Genomic DNA, 15190 nt, shown 5'->3' with positions numbered 1-15190 from the left:
ACAATCGACCATAACATCCTTCTGGACCGTCTTGAGGGGCTGGGAGCTGGGGACACTGTCATACGGTGGTTTCGCTCCTTCCTCCTGGGCTGTGTTCAGAAGGTGGTGGGGGATGAGTGTTCAGACCCTTGGGCCCTCACTTGTGGGGTGCCTCAGGGTTCCGTCCTCTCCCCCATGCTTTTTAACATCTATATGAAGCCGCTGGGAGAGATCACCAGGGGGTTTGGACTGGGTGTCCATCAATATGCAGATGATACCCAGCTCTACCTCTCTTTCAAATCAGAACCAGTGAAGGCGGTGAAGGTCCTGTGTGAGTGCCTGGAGGCGGTTGGAGGATGGATGGCGGCTAATGGATTGAAGTTGAATCCTGACAAGACAGAAGTACTGTTTTTGGGGGACAGGGGGCGGGCTGGTGTGGAGGACTCCCTGGTCCTGAATAGGGTAACTGTGCCCCTGAAGGACCAGGTGCGTAGCCTGGGAGTCATTTTGGACTCACAGCTGTCCATGGAGGCACAGGTTAATTCTGTGTCCAGGGCAGCTGTCTACCAACTCCACCTGGTACGCAGGCTGAGACCCTACCTGCCCGTGGACTGTCTCGCCAGAGTGGTGCATGCTCTAGTTATCTCCCGCTTGGACTACTGCGATGTGCTCTACGTGGGGCTACCTTTGAAGGTGACTCGGAAACTACAGCTAATCCAGAATGCGGCAGCTAGACTGGTGACTGGGGGCGGCCGCCGAGACCACATAACACCGGTCTTGAAAGACCTACACTGGCTCCCAGTACGTTTCCGAGCACAATTCAAAGTGCTGGTGTTGACCTTTAAAGCCCTAAACGGCCTCAGCCCAGTATACCTGAAGGAGCGTCTCCACCCCCATCGTTCTGCCCGGATGTTGAGGTCCAGCGCCGAGGGCCTTCTGGCGGTTCCCTCATTGCGAGAAGCAAAGCTACAGGGAACCAGGCAGAGGGCCTTTTCGGTAGTGGCGCCTGCCCTGTGGAACGCCCTCCCATCAGATGTCAAAACGATAAACAACTACCTGACATTCAGAAGACATCTTAAGGCAGCTCTGTTCAGGGAAGTTTTTAATGTATGATATTTTAGTGTTTTTTGGTTTCTATGGAAGCCGCCCAGAGTGGCTGGGGAAACCCAGCCAGATGGGCGGGGTACAAATAATAAATTATTATTATTATTATTATTATTATTATTATTATTATTATTATTATTATTGTTATTATTATTTATTTCACAAAATTTATGTGCCACTTCATTGTGAAAAGCCTCAAAGTGGTTTACAAAAAGAATAAAGTTATCAATAAAATCAACTGCTTAAAACATTCAAAAAAAATTTAAAATCAGTGATAAACACAGATTAAAACACACATTAATATTCCACATCTGGTAGGCTAGTCCAAATCAGAGGTCTTTCTTCATGTGCCCTCTACATGGCTTTTTAAACTGTTACAGAATCATAGAATTGTGTTGGGTGGTAACCCTGAAGGTCATCCAATCCAACCCCCTGCAATATAGGAATATCTTACTAAAGCATCCATGACAGATGATCATCCAACCTCTGCTTAAAGGTATTGCTTTGTTTTTTATTATTATTGTTATGGGTTTGCAGGAGGCAAAGATCCCCTAAAACTTCTGGGTACCACTAATTTCTAGAGTTAGTAAATGTAATAATAATAATAATAATAATAATAATAATAATAATAATAATAATAATAATAGATTATTTCTACCCCACCCATCTGGCTGGGTTTCTCCAGCCACTCTGGGCGGCTTCCAACATAAGGTTAAAAATACATTAAAACAGCAATCATTAAAAACTTCCCTAAACAGGGACATTCAGATGTCTTCTAAATGTCAGATAGTTGTTTTCTTCCTTGACATCTGATGGGAGGGCATTCCACGGGGCGGGTGCCACTACCGAGAAGGCCCTCTGCCTGGTTCCCTGTGACTTCGCTTCTTGCAGGGAGGGAGCCCAGGTGCAAGACAGCTTAGCGGTGTAAAAATGCAGGCTGAAATCTGTTTCTTGGCCTGGGGAGAAGAACCATCATGTAGTAGAATGGAAAGTAATGGGCTATTGACACATCCTGTAGGCAGCATAGGAGTTTGACCCCCTCCTCTGATGAGGGGATAGTGAGCAGAGACAAATGCCAGGCTTAGGATTTCATTGTTTGATGATGTAAACTGGGAGGAGGAGTTTGCCAGGGTAATGGTGGGTGTGATGTCACCGCAGGAAGAAATGTGCCCCTTTTAAACTGAGCAGTTGTTTTCTGCAAGTGTTGCTGGGGAGGAGAAGGTGGAAGGAGGCAGAACTCCATGCATGCTGTCGAGGAGAGGCTGCCCCAAGAGACCGGGGGCATGACTGCCTGCTGCTTTGGACCCAAGTTGTGAGGGGAGCAACGAGAGACCCTGTTGGGGTGTAATGTTCTGCCCTTCCTCCATCATAGCCCAGGTTGTATGTGTAAGACACACCATATTTCTTATAGACGCTAGTCTCTTCTGTGCTTTGTTCAAAAGGAACACAAATCCTGGTTAAGCACCAAGAAGACCCCCAGAATCTCAGCAGAGATTGGGGTGGCCAGAAGCATTTTGTAATGTATTTTTTGTGTTTTTATATTGTAAAGGGCCCTGAGATTCTCAGATGAAGGGCAATATATAAATGTAATTAATAATAATAATAATAATAATAATAATAATAATAATAATAGCAGTTGGTAAAAGGCACTTCTGGCAACTGCGGCTACCTGAGCTGCCAGTGACAGACCTGGATCCAGAAGCAGCCCCAGACTGTGACTCTACTCTTTCAGGCAGATTGAAACTCCCTCAAGAGCCAGCAGTTGACCAGTTTCTTGGACATGGGAACTGCTCACCCACGGTGCCTTCATCTTGCCAGATCTAGTTGGCCATTGTGAGAATAAGATGCTAGACTAGATGGGGCCTTGGCCCGATCCCGCAGACTCTTGTTATGTCCTTAAGGCCTTGCTTTTTCTTCTTCAGCACCATAGTTGCTGCTTCTTGAAGGGGAGAAGTGACAATCAGGGAAAGAGGTAAGTGTTATGTGCTGAAGTTCTCACCCTGGGCCAGCAGGGGATACTGTAGATAGTTATGCAAATGAAGGATCGAAAAGTGACGTTCAGTGATTGGATAGTTTTGAATGCAAATGAAGGATCGAAAAGTGACGTTCAGTGATTGGATAGTTTTAGAACGTTGCAACAGTTACAATTGTTCTGTAGCTCTATATAAGCAGGCTGACTGAGCTCCTCAGCTTAGTTCTGTTCCAGCTTACAAAATAAAGAGCTGCTTTGGAGAAATCACTGTGTCGTCTGCTATGTCAACCCACAACTTAACACTGGCAACGAAGGTGGGATCGATGGACATCAGAGCACAGCCAGATGTGGCCATCCTCTGAACTGAGCTGAATCACAGAGCGAAATCACTGAGCGAAATCACTGAACAGAACCAATTCAGAGCTGACTGTTCTGGCTAGAGCACTGTATTCCATCCATCGCCCTTCACGCCGGCATCGGAATCATGGCTTCACTTGTGCCTCTACCGCCGTTTGTGCCAGCCTCTGAATCATGGGACTCCTACCTCGCTCGGTTCGACTGCTACCTCCAAGCCAACGAGCTGACAGCAGTATCACAGGAACGGAAGCGGGGCCTATTCCTCAACCTCTGTGGGCCTGAGGTGTTTGAGACGGCTCGAGCATTGGTTGCACCTGAAGCAGTCCAGGCAACGCCATGGGACACGATCCAAGAGAAGCTCCGCAACCACTATGCGCCAAAGCCGTCCAAGATTGCTGCCCGCTATGCGTTCTACCACCGGAACCAGGCAGAGGGGGAGTCAATCAACAACTACACCACCGCCCTGCAACAGGCTGCAATGCACTGTGAGTTCCGAGACTTAGACGATGCCCTGATGGATCAAATCGTCTGCGGGGTCCGGGACATCCATCAGCAACGGCGTCTCCTCGCCAAGCCAGACCTCATGCTACAGAAAGCCATTGAGGAGGCTGTGGCATTTCAAGCCCAGGAAGCCAGTTCCAGTGCATCACGAAGAGGCCAGCAGTGATGAGGCATCCTCCAGCGAAGACGATGATGTGCACCAGACAAAGCGGGAGCGCAGGAAGTTCCAACAGAAGTCCAAGGACCAACCGGAATGTGCCGGCTGCGGAGGCAACCATTCCCGTGCCAAGTGTCGATTCAGAGACGCCATCTGTCGGACGTGTTCCAGAAGGGGCCACATCTCTAAGGTCTGCCGATTGACTCTGTCTGATACCCCCCCTTCACCGACTCGCAAGTCCAAGTCTTCACTCCAGTCTGCCAAGGAAAGCTGTTTCGCTCTCACCAACTGCCGCTGCCCGTCTGGAACCACGATTGGCCAAACCGACTCGCCTAAGCGGCGCAAGCTGAACGTCACGGTGCTCATTGAAGGAGCTCCATGTGACATGGAGATCGACACCGGGTCTGCCCTGTCCATCATGTCTTGGAGCACCATCAAAAGACTGGTACCCAGAGTGTCCAAAAGGCAACTCGACTCTCACCGCGTACACCTGAGAGACTACCAGGGAAACGACATTCCCCTGGTAGGCGTTGGCCAGTTCTGGATCATCTTCAAGGATTTTTCGGGCCTGCTCTGGCTGGTGGTGGTCGAAGGTCAGCGGCCAAGCCTCCTAGGGCTAGACTGGTTTGATGCCCTTGGCCTGGAAGTCACCGGCATCAACTGCATCTCTAACACAGACACTGAGGGCCTGGTCAAAGACTTTGCTGAGGTTTTTGACGGCACTTTGTCTGGTTGCGAAGGGCTGGAACTCCGATGCAAAAGGCCCTTGTGGCCACCCCCTCCACACCCAGTTGAGCACACGGCTGATGGTGCGATCCTGGGCAGATGCGGAGGCCACAGTGGCAGCCGATACAGGCGCTGCCGGAAGATCCTCAATCAGGAGGAGCGATGAAGCTGGAGCCGGGTCTTCCACAAAGGCTGGAAGAGGGCAACGGCTGAGGGCGTCGGCATGGCCCATCGATTTCCCCGGGTGATGGACAAGCCGGTAGTGGTAGGCAGCCAGGAAAACAGTCCATCGCAGCATGCGTGGCAAGAGGACCGGTGGAGTTGGACGATTACCGGCGAGGAGGCCCAGGAGCGGCTTGTGGTCAGTGATGAGGTCAAAAGTCCTGCCATAGAGGTATTCATGGAACCTCTTCACTCCAGCCACAAGTGCCAGTGCCTCCTTGTCAAGCTGGCTGTAATTCCGTTCCGTCGGAGATAGCGTCCTGGAAAAGTAGGCGAGCGGTGCTTCTCTTCCGTCTGGAAAATGGTGACTAAGGACAGCACCGATGCCAAAAGGTGAGGCGTCGCAGGCAAGGACCAGCGGCCTGGATTCACTGTACTGTACCAGCACACTGTCCGATGAAAGGACAGCCTTGACCACGTTGAAGGCCGCCGTCTCCCGATGACCCCAGGACCAAGGCGTCTTTGTGCTGAGGAGTCAGTGAAGAGGCTCAGCCACCGTGGCTTTGTGGGGCAGGAACATGTTATAAAAGTTCAGCAGCCCCAGGAACACCTGCAACTCCGTCTTGTTCTTTGGGGTGGGGGCCTGCTGGATAGCACGGATCTTGGATGTGGTCGGGTGAAGGCCAGAGGCATCGGTAAGATAGCCCAGGAACTCTACCTGTGGAACGGTGATCTGGCACTTCTCCCTCTTTACCTTGAGCCCGGCCTCTTGGAATCTGGTCAGCACGGCATGGAGGCGCTCGAACAGCTGCTGGTGTGAGTCTGCGGACACCAAGACGTCATCAAAATATGGTACCACGCCCGGAAGCCCTTGCAGGAGACGCTCAATAAGGCTTTGGAAGATGCCAGGAGCCACACTCACCCCGAACTGCAACCGGCGGCAACGGAATGCCCCTCGGTGGGTGACGATCGTCTGGGCTTCAGCAGTGGCATCATCGACGGGCAGTTGTTGATAGGCTTGGGCAAGGTCCAGCTTAGCAAAGACCTTACCCTCACCCAGGGAATGCAGCAGGTGTTGGACAACAGGAACCGGATAAGCATGCTGCTGAAGTGCCTTGTTGATCGTGCACTTGTAGTCAGCGCAGATTCTCACCGACCCGTCTGGCTTGACAGGCGTGACGATGGGGGTTTCCCACTTGGCATGGTCAACCGGCTCCAAAACTCCTTGGGTGATCAGCTTGTCCAGTTGTTCATCCACCTTAGCCTTGAGAGCAAAGGGAACCCGGCGTGGCTTTAGCTTGATGGGGGCGACTTGTGGATCAAGGCTAAAGGAGATGGGCGTACCTGTACAACGGACCGCAGTTCATGCCAGGCACTTTTGAGCGGTATCTTTTGGGACTGGGCATCCGCCATGCCCTAACGGCACCCTTTCATCCATCCAGCAACGGGCAAGTGGAGAGAATGGTGTGCTCAGCAAAAGAGGCACTGGCGCGCCTGGACCGGGGAGACTGGCACGAGTGGGTCGCCGAATACTTGTTCGTGCAACACATCAACTCTCATGCGGCCACAGGGCGGAGTCCTGCTGAACTGCTTATGGGCCGCCGCCTCAGGTCACCACTTGACCGGCTACACCCGGACTTTGCCGTGGCCAAATCCCCAGGCTGTGCCAACGCACCACGGTCATTTGTTCCAGGAAACCAGGTCTTTGCCCGGAACTATGTGGGGGGCATTCCTTGGGTGCCAGCCACAGTAGTGGGAGTCACTGGACCTCGTTCGTACCAGGTGGCACTCGAAGACGGACACTTGTGGCGCCGGCACATAGACCAGCTTAGGCGAAGGGTTGGGGACTTGGACACTACCGTGGTGCCCCCAACTGCGCTCGTGGCTCCAGAAGAGACACTTACAGATGGCGAGGCTCCACCTACACCTCCCTCGCAAACTGCCAGCATGGAGCTGAACCAAGCCGCTTCAGAGGGTCTGCCAGACTTACCACAGGCTCAGACCACTCCACTTGTGGAGGCTCCACCCACAACAGCGGATCCAGGGGATTTGGTTTCAACGCCACCTAGGGTCGCACCACAGCCTCAGCAAAAATTGTGTGGCCCCCCGGACTTGGCTACCAGTCCCCGGCGGTCTGGCAGAGTTTCCAAGCACCCAACTTATTTAAAGGACTATGTTGTTGGACATGTATCACTGTTGGTCTAAGTATGGGAAATGTAACCGATATGCTCTTGTGCCTAATTGAACCATTATGTGTAGTGCTGTATATAAGGAAACCATTACGTTTGTAACTAATGCCTTATCTCGGTGGGGAGGGGTGTTATGTACTGAAGTTCTCACCCTGGGCCAGCAGGGAGATACTGTAGATAGTTATGCAAATGAAGGATCGAAAAGTGACGTTCAGTGATTGGATAGTTTTGTATGCAAATGAAGGATCGAAAAGTGACGTTCAGTGATTGGATAGTTTTAGAACGTTGCAACAGTTACAATTGTTCTGTAGCTCTATATAAGCAGGTTGACTGAGCTCCTCAGCTTAGTTCTGTTCCAGCTTACAAAATAAAGAGCTGCTTTGGAGAAATCGCTGTGTCGTCTGCTATGTCAGCCTACAACTTAACAGTAAGCATCCCCTCCCGTTAATCAAAAAGTACCGAACCTATTTCCAAAAACTCTTTTTCTTTCTGTTGAGACATGTCACTTCCTGTTTGATTTCTAATCAACAGCAGACAGAAGGTTCTTGACTGACTGGTGATCTCTAATACAAAGCAAACAAATTACCCATGCATATTAATCAAGTCTTCTCCTCTAAAATCAGCAAAACTAAGTATTCAAAACTGAATGTATACAATTACCCAACCTGGGTACAGTCATGAGCCACCACTGTTCCTGATACACATAGCTAATCTTCTCAGGTTTGTGGGAAGAGCTGACACTGCCAATAGTTACTCTTCAGTCCTTGGGATGTCAGTTTTCCAAATATCATCTAATAAAGTAAGTCTTGCATATACAAAACTAACATGCAAGGCTTTGTATTCAGGGTTAATTTCATTCATTTAACTTGAAAGTGTTCTGCTCAGATGAATAATTGCCTGGTACCTCTTGGTTTCGAGAGCTGAAACATCTTATCTTGGAATGAATTCCCATCTCAGATCCTTTCAAGTTCTTGGCTAGGTGACACATACGTATATCTTATGGCTGACAGAAACAGGATAGATTAAAACCCCAAAATGTAATCATGCCAGTGCTTCACCTTGAACATTTGTTTGTTTGTTTGTTACCTGGGACTATTGATATAAGGCAGGGATGGAAAACCTGTGGCGTTAAAAAGAGCAGAAATAGAATGCAATAGCAGCCTCTCCAATTGTTATTCTCAGCAACTGGTATACTGCCTCTAACATTGGAGATACAACATAACCGTCATGGCTGGTGGCCCTCCAGATGTTATGCACTCCAACTCCCATCAGGCTGTCACAATGGTTAGGGATAATGGGAATTGTAGTCCAACAACAGCTGGCAGGCCAACATCTCCCTATCTTGATATAGGGAGTCCAAATATCACTCCCAGGGTGGGTCTACACTCATGGTTTATAACGCTAAGGAAGAAAATAAAAAATTGTCCAGTAGCACCTTAGAGACCAACTAAGTTTGTTCTGGGTATAAACTTTTGTGTGCATGCACACTTCTTCAGATACTCTAAGGTGGTACTGGACAATTTTTTTATTATTTTGACTGTGTCAGACCAACACAGCTACCTACCTGAATCTAGAACGCTAAGGAAGAGTTAAGGAATATATATCTTAATGTATTGCTTGTAATATTAATAATGTGTTATTAAAATGTAACACCAGAGGGCACTGCAGAGTAACCAGGAACCAGCAGTAAGGGCAGCTGTGTTGTTACAGAGGAATGTTAAGGAGGAACTTTTAGCAGTATGTCCTGTGATGTTTTAGATCGGTATATCTAATATTGTTCTAATAACGTTACAGCAGTCAGGGTAGATCCAGTCCCAATGCTCACTGGTTCTCTGATCACAGAAGCAAATGTTACTGTCAGCTAATCTTGCATGACTCTGGTTTTACTCTAGGGTATGTATAGGAGTTCTAGGTAGTTTTCCGACAGCTATAAAATTTGGCTTCCCACATCCAGAACTGAACCTGGGTCATATTCTGAAAACATTGTATGTTCTTTCTAGTCAGGGTGGTTTTAGGGAGCTGGGATATAGCTTGTGGTGTTAGCACTTGTTTAATGCACTTTACCTGCTTCAAGCCTTTAGAATGGGCCAAGTTATAACTAAATATATTCTAATTGTCGGCTAGAAATGTTTTTGTGTAACAACATATGCAACATATCAACCTTGATTCTATTCTTTCTGGAACTCATTAAACACACTCAATCCCTCAAAACACACTCAAAAGGAATCAAATCACCGGAAACCTCTGCTATTTAGAGGATGGCAAGAAATGTGAATGTGTTTGTAAAGGTGTTCAGTAATCAAGGACAAAGGTTTCAGTATAGCTGGCTCCTGTTAGGCCAACTAAAATATTACAAAGTATTGTGCAAGTTTTCGAGTTCTCTAGATGGCATTTTCTAGGGTGGAGACTTAGCTCCAACCAATAATAGTTGAGGGCATAGGGCGGTATTCACCTATTGAGTCCTGTCAGCCAATCCTCTACACAAGGACTTTTGCTTGCACAAGAAGGCTTCCCCATTGTTCCTCCATACACTCCCTGCCTCCCCCCAAAATTGGCTCTGGGGTCAGAAGAACCCCCCAAAATGTGCACTGGGGAGGAGATGGGGGGATTGTAAGTTGAAATGATTGGTCTAATGGAATGATCACGTCTGGCATTGAATTCCTCCCACTATTTAACTCTATAATGCCTAATTACTACATTCTGTCCCCACCTAAATCACAACTCACATGAAGTCCTTCAAAGGACAAATAATGAATAACATTTCTCCTCAGGTGTAGGCAGTGCACTTTTTCTTTAAAAAATGTGTAGGGGTTACTCTCATTTTCCTATTCATATTGAAATGCTGTCCCCCAGTGAGGCCAAACTTAGTTTCACAAAATGTTTAGGGGTATGCGTACCCCTGCATCCCCCCAGAAAAAAACACAGAAGTCTCTCTAGCCTCTGGGGTTTCTGTCCATTACCGGGGTCTCTTGATTTCCTGATCAGCAGTTTTTGTGAATGGCCCCAAATGTCCAAGTTCAGAATTGTCAGTGACTCTCATGAGCTCTGCTTCTGGGGTAATCTCCTTCCTCTTTGGTGACTGCTGTGGTACTTCTGGTATGCCTGGTATGCAGATATCATTCTTGTTGCCACTGTTACCTTGTTCTTCTTTTTAGTATAAAGCAAGGTTACTCACTTTGTATGCCCCAAACAAGACACTATTTATTGCTGAACAGGCTGACACACAACATAAGAAAATGTAAAAAAGCACAAGAAGCTTAAGGCTGGAGTCTTAGTTCCAACCCATAATAACTGGAGACAACGTTTCACTCTGTAACGACAAATTACTACAGTATTGGCTCCATCCTCCTTTGATAGGAAGCAGTACTAGAACTTGTTCTCAATGTCTCAGTATGTCAGTGGCTCAGCACAAATAATTTCCCATCTATATCTCTGTGTCTCTGCCTGGTTCCTTCTATTTTGGCTTTGCAATAGCAAACAGCAGGGACTCCTGTGACACGAGCCAATAACCCTATGTAGTGAAAATAAAAAGCATTCCAACTTCTGCTAGAGAATTAAGTGCCTGTGTGATGTTGAAGAACCTTATTATAACAAGCAAGATTCTCCATAGCAATGTAACTGCAGATAGGTTTTGTTGTTGAGATCTTTAGTATTTCTCTGTCAACCAGAGACCCCTTTTTTAAAGTATTTGTTCAAAATAGCACATGCCTATTTTGAAACTTTCCATCTGTCATGAACTTCTGCAAACTCTTCTGAAAAATGCTGAAATTTACTAGCTGGCTTCCATTTAATATGTATATGAAATTTAGTTCCTGGGTTTTCTTCCTGTTAAACATGGACAGATCAATCTATTGCCAGTTTGTGTAATTTTTGCATCGGTTCATTCCATTTTATTTTTGCATCAATCTGCAATTTAAAAAAATAAATACTATTTTTAAAAATAGTACTTAAATATGCATCTTATATCAACACACACATTTCTGAATAGATTTTATCCTAAAATACATACTTTATACATATTTTATACAACTTGGTACATTTAGTGAGCCAAGAACTTCCGTAAAATTCAGAGATGTACAAAACATAAAAAGATTAGATTTGCAAAGTATAAAAAGATTTGTGAATTAGGCTGTAGACATTGGCTTAAATGCAGCTAGGTTGTTCTTTTTTCAATTCATATCAAAACTGGTTTGGGAGAAAATGCAGCAGCATGTAGTATTTCATTTTTTAAAAAAGACAGGATAAAGGATATATATGGATTGTGGTTAACTGTCATGTTTACACGACTTTACAAACCAGTAGTGGGGGAGTGCAACATGCAGAAAAAACAGGAGTGTATACACAGACTTCGTCTGGGATGCATGAATTAAAATGTTTAAAAATGCAGAGTGAACAAAATTATCCCCAATGTCTAGAAGCTCTTATACAACTTAAAGAGCTAGGTTGCTATTATTACATTTATTGATTACATTTTTATTCTGTTCTCTTCCAGAGCTCAGGGAAATCCATCCCTTCCCAAGAACCCCATGAGTTTTCAGATGAAACAAAACTATTCAGGTGGATAAAATTTCACGTAGTCTCTGCAAAACTTTGGAAAATGATCTCCAAAGTGGAAGACTGGACAATTAGCACACTGCCATGCATATCTACATCAGTTCCACTGAATTCTATGGGAGTTGCTCCCAGATAAGTATGTTTAGGAATGCAGCCTTAATAAACAAATTCCAACTTTAGTGTACGGTGATCCACACTGGAACAAAAACAAAACAAAACAAAACAAAACAAAACAAAACAAAACAAAACAAAACAAAACAAAACTGGATGGTGTGTGTGTGTGTGTGCATGTGCTAGCTTTACATATATGCTGGTGGCTTCTAACTTGACAGTGACTATCCAGAAAAAAAAGAGCTGAACATATCAGTTAGCTAAAAAGGCAAATTCAATTCAAGAAATGAGCTCAAAATAAAACAAAACACAAGTCTCAAAATGCATTTTTAAATGGTTAGTCATTTTCAAAGTATCATAGTCATCCCATCTCAAAAGTGATTTTAAAATAGAATTTTAAAACAGTAACTAAATGAACAAGGGGTTGAGGCATCATCTGCCCTATTCTTAGTTTTACTGTTATTTCAGCATTTTCAACACAACTTGGCTTTCCAGTGGGAAGGGTGCAAGGGATTTGGAAAGATGGTCCAGAACAGGGGTGCTTTCCAGATGTTTTGAACTACAATTCTCACCATCCCTGACTATGGCTATGCTGCCCTTTAGATATCTGAAGATGGCTATCATATCTTCTTTCAGTCTCCTCTTTCCCAGGTTAAACATATCCAACTCCCTCAACTGTTCCTCAAAAGGCTTGGTTTCCAGACCTTGGATAATCTTGGTCACCCTTCTTTGCACACACTCCAGTTTGTCAACATCCTTCTTAAACAGTGCCGCCCAGAACTGACCACAGTATTCCAGGTGTTGTCTCACCGAGGCAGAATAGCTTTTTTTTTTGCTGCTGCATCACACTGTTGATTCATGTGGTCTACTAAGTCCCCTAAATCATTTTCACATGTATTACCGGCAAGCTAGGTGTCCTCCACCTTATATTGGTGCAGCTGGTTGTCCCTGACTACATGTACAACCTTACATGTGTCCCTACTGAAATTCATTTTGCTAGTTCAATAGTGCTTGATCAATAATAGTTACTTATTTACACATAGAACTTGAATGAGCTTCTTAATACTGTTTCCATTTCTATCCCCTGGCCATGTCCATACTGTATTTCTGATTAGTTATTTCTATATCAAATTCCCTTAAATATGAAATGCAATGCATAAGCTTTATTATTTTAACTGGTGGGTATTTTTAGGCAAGTAATAGCTGTCTTGTTGGCTTGGAGGTTGAAACAGATGGAGAGAACATACTTGGGTCATCTTTTAATGAAGGAAGCAGGGCAGGGGGAAGTCGCCATTTGGGCAACCGAGAGACTTTTGACATTTGGAGAGACAGGCTTATGGCTTCCTTCCATCTTTAAATGTGACATGACATTCAGTGATAATAAGGACTAGAGACCTCATTCGTCTAGCAGTGCAGCAAAGCCATCACATTCTCTAATATGCATTAAAATTATGGAGATATTTATTTGAGATCTTCTTTTAAATAACCAACAATGATGTAGCAAACAGTGACATTCAAATGAACCCATTAAGAGTTGCCAAATCACCAAGGAGATATATATACTGTGTATTCATGCCACACAGAGATCTTGTCCTGGAAAACAGAGCATCTGACATCCTCAGGCCACCTCATTACTTTGAAGTTATATGGCCTTGGTGCTGTTGATTAATGTGCCATGATCTTGATTGCCTGAGTTTTTAAAATTTATTTTGCAGTTGGCATTAGCTGAATGCCGATCTAAATAGGTAAAGAATGTTCTATATGACCATGTGAAAAGAAAAGTGCTTTTTCTGGAGGTGCCCTGCCACTTCCTGATGCCTGCATATTTCATCAGGTGCCATCATCATCATTATTTGACAGCCCTTCACCCCAAGGTCCCAGGGCAGGTTACAACAATTAAAACAGAATGTCAAAAAACAGTTTGAAACAATTTTCTTCAACCCAAGATCGTCCACCATCCTTTAACACAAAACAAAGAAAAAGAGTTTTGCTGGGGTCATTTCAGGGAAGTAAATCCAAATTATTATTGCAGACGCAGTCTTTCTAACTTATTGTAGCTATGCGCTAGTATATTACACTATTACTGCAGCAATCAATGCAATAGTTTGAAATAGCACTTTCATTCTGCAGCTCTCTTTTTAGCTGCTAATAAACTTTCTCAGCAATTTACCTTTGGGGCTAAAATGTCTCAAAGGTAGTGAAGCATGCAGCCTGGCTCACTTTATATACTGATTAAAAAAACACAGCTTAGTCTTAAATTTTCCATGGCAGAACAAACACTTCCCTGCTTCCCATCCAGTTTCCTCACTTATCCCCATGGTTGTTTTATCTGATTGATAAAAATCTTGTGCATGGCACTGAATGACTAATGTTTGTGCATCTTACATATTAACTTGGTTTAGAAGTAATTGCATAGAGTTCAGTTTCAATGATCATTGACTCAAGCAAGTATTGAAAGGTGGTCAGTGTGTACATGTATACGGATGACACACATGACACACATTTATAAACAAGAATCATTTTATATAATTATGGATCCATAATTAACTGTACATCACAGGTGCCAGCCAATAGCTGGTGCTGCAGTGACAATCCATGCTGCACTCAAAGACGCCAATAGTTGTTTTTGTTTTTGTTGAGAGCCAGTGTGGTATAGTGGTTAAGAGCGGTAGTCTCGTAATCTGGGGAACCGGGTTCGCGTCTCCGCTCCTCCACATGCAGCTGCTGGGTGACCTTGGGCCAGTCACACTTCTCTGAAGTATCTCAGCCCCACTCACCTCACAGAGTGTTTGTTGTGGGGGAGGAAGGGAAAGGAGAATGCTAGCCACTTTGAGACTCCTTAAAGGGAGTGAAAGGCGGGATATCAAATCCAAACTCTTCTTCTTCTTCTTTTATGGTAATTCAGGCAACACTGAATTTCTGCAGTGGTTACATTCTGGGGATAGCACATAAAGCCAAAACTGCATATAGTCAAAGCATATTGGATGCAATTGCAGGTCGGATTTCCAAAGTTTCCCTCCCCCAGACACTCATCCCCTTTTTGCTGCCTTTAAAAAAATGTTGTTGTTTTTTTGCCAAGCACATTAAATGCGCAAGCTAAATGCATGAATGTTGCAAGTTGCCTATATAGAACTAGGATTCTATTATCAGCAACTCATCCTTGAGGTTTGAGCCCGGTTATAGAATTTCTTTAGAATGGATTTGGTAGGAGGAGAAATGTTGGTGGAATACAATGCAACATTCTACAGTGGTGCCCCGCAAGACAAATGCCTCACAAGACGGAAAACTCGCTAGACGAAAGAGTTTTCCGTTTTGGAGGTGCTTCGCAAAACGAATCTCCTATGGGCTTGCTTCACAAGACGACAATGTATTGCGAGT

The 15190-nt window shown here is 45.2% G+C and overlaps 2 long non-coding RNA genes across 2 annotated transcripts in view; both read left to right on the top strand.

Moving 5' to 3' along the window:
- LOC310704795 overlaps positions 1-15190 on the top strand; it is a 247641-nt gene that overhangs the window by 70641 nt on the left and 161810 nt on the right. The window lies entirely within an intron of this gene.
- LOC310704816 lies at positions 1959-11875 on the top strand. The gene is made up of 3 exons (XR_014525041.1): positions 1959-2460; positions 3014-3055; positions 11640-11875. It is a non-coding gene; the product is annotated as an uncharacterized lncRNA (long non-coding RNA).

This window comes from Podarcis liolepis (assembly GCF_965112155.1).
Source record: "Podarcis liolepis genome assembly, chromosome: 4".
Classification (NCBI taxonomy): Eukaryota; Metazoa; Chordata; class Lepidosauria; order Squamata; family Lacertidae; genus Podarcis; species Podarcis liolepis.
Note: the sequence above shows the minus strand (reverse complement) of the source record. Positions and strands in the feature narration are given on the sequence as shown.